The sequence below is a fragment of the Cebus imitator genome, unplaced genomic scaffold (assembly GCF_001604975.1).
Source record: "Cebus imitator isolate Cc_AM_T3 unplaced genomic scaffold, Cebus_imitator-1.0 Scaffold306, whole genome shotgun sequence".
In the NCBI taxonomy this organism is placed as follows: Eukaryota; Metazoa; Chordata; class Mammalia; order Primates; family Cebidae; genus Cebus; species Cebus imitator.
Window position 1 is genome coordinate 1208997 of NW_016107621.1, and position 6472 is coordinate 1215468.

Genomic DNA, 6472 nt, shown 5'->3' on the forward strand with positions numbered 1-6472 from the left:
TGACTCCCCCCTACAACTTCCTGTTTCTGAGAGAGCTGCTGCAAGCCAGCTTCCTTCCCCTCCATGGCACCAGTTGTCTGAGGTCACATTGCCAGTGAGTAGAGGAGTGAGACTATTGAAAATTATAATATACAAAATTATATATATATATATATATATATATTTTTTTTTTTTTTTTTTTTGAGATGGAGTCTCATCTATTGCGCAGGCTGGAAGGCAGTGGTGCAATCTCGGCTCACTGCAATCACCGCCCCCTGGGTTCAAGCAATTCCCCTGCCTCAGTCTCCCAAGAAGCTGGGATCACAGGCATCTATCACCACACCTGGATAAACTTTGTATTTTTAGGTCGTCTTGAACACCTGACCTCAGGTGATCCTCCTAGTTCCAAATGTTTTCATTAACTCCCCGACAAGACCCAAACCTCTCAAGCTGTCACTCCCCATTCCTCATTCTCCCTTTCATCTCAGTCCCAGCCAATCTGGTTTCTGTCCCTATGGACTCATCGATTCTGAATATTTCCTTTTTTTTTTTTTTTAAAGACAGGGTTTCACCATGTTGGTCAGGCTGGTCTTGAACTCCCGACCTCAAGTGATCTGCCCACCTCGGCCTCCCAGATTGTTAGGATTACAGGCGTGAGCCACCGCACGCCCCCCCCCCCCCCCCCCCCCCCCCCGCCGAATATTTCCTTTAAACAGAAACGAAGCCTTACTCTGTCTCCCAGGCTGCAATGGAGTGGCGCGATTTTGGTTCACTGCAACCTTTGCCTTCCAGGTTCAAGCAATTCTCCTGCGTCAGCCTCCCAAGTAGCTGGGATTACAGGCATGTGACACCACGCCTGGTTAATTTTCTTGTATTTTTAGTAGAGACGTGTTGGCCAGGCTGGTCCTGAGCTCCTAGGCTCAGGCGATCCGTCTGCCTCAGTCTCCCAAAGTGCTGGGATTAGAGGCGTGATATGTGATCTTCTGTGCCTGGTTGCTTTCCCGTGGAACACTAGTTTTGAGGTCCGTGTCTGTTGTAGACCACAGTCACACACTGCCTAGTCCTTCCTCATCCTCATTCTCAGCTGCCCCTTCCTACTACTTCCCTCTATCAAAAAGCCTCTTTGGCCCAGGTTCCCTGAGCCGTGGGATTCTGCACTGGTGCTTTGGATTCCCTGATATGTCCCTTCAAATCCCCTGATAATGAAATAAACATCTCTAAAGCCTGACCTCCCCACGTCAAGAGGTGATCTGTGCCATTTTGTGTGTGACCCTTTTATTGTCAGGTCCCTGGGGATTTTTCTGGAAGGAATATTGGTGAGAACACCTCCCGCACCTCAATGCCAACTCTGTGAAGGGTCAAACCATTGCCTTGCACATCACTGTACGCTCAACACAGCATGTGGCATGCAACAGGTTTTCAAAATATTTGCTGAGGAATGAATGAATGAATGAATGAATGAGTGGCTAAATCAGCCACCTCCTACCCCCCGCAGCCCACCCAAAATGGAACTAGGCCTCCTCCATCAGACTGTCTCCTCCATATCCCACTTCGAAGGCCCAGAATAAATTCTTGTCCCCAAAGGGCCCAGGATGCCTCCGATTCTGCCTGCCAGTTACTCTAGACCCCTTGCGCCGCAGCGCCACCTTTTGATAAAGCTCAGCACCATCCTTGCAGTGGACCTGTTCTAAATTCAGCCTCCACGCTGGGCGCAGTCGCTCATGACTGTAATCCCAGCACTTTGGGAGGCCAAAGCAGGTGGATCACTAGAGGTCAGGGGTTCAAGACCAGCCTGACCAACATGGCAAAACTCTGTCTTAACTAAAAGAAAAATACAAAAATTAGCTGGGTGTGGTAGCATGAACCTGTAGTCCCTGCTACTTGGGAGGATGAGACGAGAATCACTTGAACGCAGGAGGCAGAGGTTGCAGTCAGCCAAGATGGCACCACTGCACTCCAGCCTGGGTGACACAGTGAGACTCAGTCTCAAAATAAATAAATAAATCCAGCCTCCACACATTCCGCTAGCTGCAACCACCACCCTTCCCTGAGGGAGGTGCTACAAGCTTAATAACTTTATCACAAAGATACATCAGCCAGCCTCTGGCCAATGGGAAGCTGGCTCTGGGACTCAGCCCTGAGAAGCTAACCTGTTGGCGTCTGCAGCACCTGCCAGCTTTGGGCTCCTTGTAGCCTCTGAAGAGTTAGCAGGGGCTCTGCCAGTGCAAATGCATGGCACACCTTCCCTCACCAACCACAAATAATGCACAGAGCAACATGTCTTTTAAGAGCGATGGTAGAAGGTAAGGTGGGTGGAATGAGGACCACGGTGCCCTCAGCCTTCTCACTCCTCACTGTCCCCAGTGGTCTCTCGCTACTCTGGGTCTGGGGCCATCCCACTTCCCAGGGCTCCCTCTCTCCTAGGCCCTGGCCTCTGCCCTTCCTGGGGAAGGACTTCGCAAATAAACCACAGGGCTTGCTCAAGTCTCCCCAGGTGGTGGGATGGGGGAGAGCGGAAGGGATGGAAAAGGAGCTCACAGCCAGCCAGGCAGCTGGGGTCCAACTTTGGGTGGGACTCCACAGACCAGCTTGGGAATTCCTTTCTGCCTTATATATTAACTACAGAAGCTTCTGGAATTATTATAAGGTGAAATGGAGAGGAGGCAGACTGGAGGGAGAAATTCTGATAGACTTGAGGCTTTGAGTGGTGGTCCTGGGGTGGGGCAAGACAAGAAAAGTGCTGAAGATTGGGGTTGGGGGAGTCTGTGCAATTATTTTCATTTTTAAAAATCTTTGCAACTACATAGTAGGTATGTATATATTGTACCATGTTTATTGATCTGTGCATGTCGAACCATCCTTGCTTCCCTGGGATAAATTCCGTTTGATCGTGATATATTATCTTCCTGATGTGTTGTTGGATTTGATTTGCCAGCATTTTCTTGAGCAGTTTTGCATTTATATTTTTCAGGGATATTGACTTGCCATTTTCTTTTTTGATGGTGTGGTTTCCTTGTCTGGTTTTGATATCAGGGCAATACTAGCCTCATGGAATGTTTAAATTTCTCTCCTCTTTGATTTTTGTGGCATAGTTTGAGAAGAATTGATGTTAGTTCTTCTTTATAAGTTTGGTAGAATTCAGCAGTAAAGCCATCCAGTCCTGGGCTTTTCCTCGGTGACATCCTTTTTTTTTTTTTTTTTTTTATTACTGATTCAATTGTGTAACCTTTATTGTTCAGGTCTTCTGTGTCTTCCTGGTTCCATCTTGGTAGGTTGTATATAGCTTGGAATTTATCCATTGCTCTAAGTTTATCAATTTATTAGTGTTCATTATAGTGTCTAATGATTCTTTGCACTTCTGTGATATCAGAGGTAATGCCTCCTTTTTCATATCTATTTTTATTTATTTGGATCTTCTCTCTTTCTTTCTTGGTTAGGCTAGCTTGTAGTTTATTGATTTTATTTTTTCAACTTCTTGTTTGGTTGACCTTTTGTATTTACAGGGTTTTAAGATCACCTATTATGTCTGTGCTCAAGGATGGAGAACTGATACTGAGGTGCAGGAAGTATCGAGCCTAACTTCTGACCCTGAAGTGCATCTGAGGGGGCAGAATGAGAACCCTTCATTGGAGAGGATGTTAGGAAAGGCTGTGCTCCTGAGAGAAAAACCTATTCTGAATAAGATTCAGAGATCGAGGTAATGTTTAGACCAATGGCTCATTTATTAAGCAAATATTAAAGAACATCTGCTATGTGCCAGGCACACAGCTGGAGCTGCAGATGAGAAGTCAAAAAAAGCAGTCCAGCCTCTGATGCCATGGAGCTTAATGTTCTCAATGTGTCCTGAAACTTATGTCAGAGCATTCTGTCCAGGAACATATTTCGAGAAGGGGACGTAGATGAAAGAAGGACCTAAATAGCATCTTAAACGATTATATTTGTTATTATAGTTAATAATTATTACAATGCTATGTGTCAAGACCTATACCGAATAATCTGCAAGCATTACTTTATTTAGTTTTTCCAAGAGCTCTATAAGGTAGGTTATGTTATTATCCGCAGTTTACAAATGAAGCAACCGGACACTACTGAACCAAGGACACTACTGGAACACTACTGAACTAGCAACTAGGACACTACTGAACCAAGACTGGACTCCAGGCTTCTTTGTTTGCAAGACTACATGTCAATCACTGCACAATGTTGTTGTCTACCAGGCAGGGTGTTGGAAATACCAAGATGAGCAAGAAGAGGCTTCTCTGAGTAAAATCAGTTCACAGAAAGCTTGATATGCTAATGACACATTCGCCTTTTTTTTTTTTTTAACTTTAATCCTTAAATAAATTGCACACTTATTTTTTTAAGACAGGGTGGCTTTGGGCTTTCTCAAAGTGTTTGGCCTTATTTATTTATTTTTTTATTTATTTTTATGAGACGGAGTCTCGCTCTGTCACCCTGGCTGGAGTGCAGCGGCACAATCTCAGCTCACTGAAACCTCCGCCTCTGGGTTCAAGTGATTCTCCTGCCTCAGCCCCCTGAGTAGCTGGGATTATAGGCATCTGCCACTACGCCCAGCTAATTTTTGTATTTTTAGTAGAGACAGGGTTTCACCACATTGGCCAGGCTGGTCTCGAACTCTGCCCAGCTCGGCTTCCCAAAGTGCTGGGATTGCAGGTGTGAGCCACCGTCGTGCCTGGCCAAGTTTGGCCTCTTTTTTTGTACTTTGTCTACATTTGGCACCTGGCTGAGTTTGGCCTCTTTTTTTGTACTTTGTGTTTGAGAATTTCAACAATTCTAACCAGATTTCAAATGAGTCAGCCTCAGTTTTAAGGTAAGTCATAGAGCGAGGACCTTAAAATCTTGAGAAAGTATGCCCCAATTAGCTGCCAGTCCCTGTAATTGAGGGATTAGCCAGGTCAATATTTTATTCCTTCCTGTCTTTACTCCTTTTTCTGCTAAACCCAAGGACGTAGAGAAAAAGATATCAGGGACTGACAGAGAAACACTGGAAATACAGTCATGCATTGCATAATGATATTCTGGTCAATGATGAACCACATATACAATGGTGGTCTCTTGAGAGTATAATGGATCTGAAAAACTCCTGCCACCTAGTGAGATCATAGCTGTTGTAATGTCATAGTGCAATGCATTACCCATGTATTTGTGGTACTGCTGCTGTAAACAAACCTACCGCATTCCCAGTCATAAAAGTATAGCATGTACAATTCTGTATGGTACATAATATTTGATGCTGATAATAAATGACTATGTTACGGGTTTGTATATTGACTATGCTATAGTTTTTATCATTACTGCAGAGTGTACTCCTCCTACTTTTTTTTTTTTTTTTTTTGAGATGGAGTTGCTATCTCTTTCCAGGCTGGAGTGCAGTGGCGCGATCTTGGCACACTGCAACCTCTGCCTCCCAGGTTCAAGCGATTCTTCTGCCTCAGCCTCAAGTAGCTGGGACTACAGGTGTGCACCACCAAGCCTAGCTAATTTTTTGTATTTTATTAGAGATGGGGTTTCACCATGTTGGCCAGGATGGTCTTGATCTCCTGACCTCATGATCCTCCCACCTCGGCCTCCCAAAGTGCTGGGATTACAGGTCACTATCCCTGATAAACATAGATGCCAAAAATTCACAACAAAATACCAGCAACCTGAATACAGCAGCACATTGAAAAGTTAATTCATCATGGTCAAGCAGGCTTTATTCCTGGAACGGGGATTGGTTCCACATATGCAAATCAATAGTGTGATTCGCATAAACAGAATTAAAAAACAGAAACAGAATCAAAAAACAAAACCATATGATCATCTCAATGGATGCAGAAAAGCTTTTGATAGGATCTAACATCCCTTTATCATAAAAACTCTCAACAAACCAGGAATCAATCATACCTTAAAACGATAAGAGCCATTATAACTCAATCAAGACAGTTGCAGGTGAGAAAGAAAAAAAAAGATAAGAGCCATATATAACAAACCCACAATCAACATCATCCTCAATGAGTAAAAGCTGGAAGCACTCCCCCTTGAGAACTGGAACAAGACAGAGATGCTGTATTAGGCTATTTCTCATTGCTATAAATACTGGGTAATTTATAAAAAAGAAAAGTTTAATTTGCTCACAGTTCTATAGGCTACACAGGAAGCATGATGCTGGCATCTGCTCATATTCTGGGGAGACCTTAGGAAACTTATAATCATGGTGGGAGGTGAAGGGGGAGCAGGCACATCACAGGACCAGAGCAGGAGCAAGATAGGGAGGGGTGAGATGCCACACATTTTTAAACAACCACATCTCATGAAACTCACTAACTATCATAAGAATACCACCAAAGAGATGGTCATTTTTTTTTTTTTTTGAGACAAAGTTTCGCTCTTGTTACCCAGGCTGGAGTGCAATGGCGCGATCTCGGCTCACCACAACCTCCGCCTCCTGGGTTCAGGCAATTCTCCTGCCTCAGCCTCCTGAGTAGCTGGG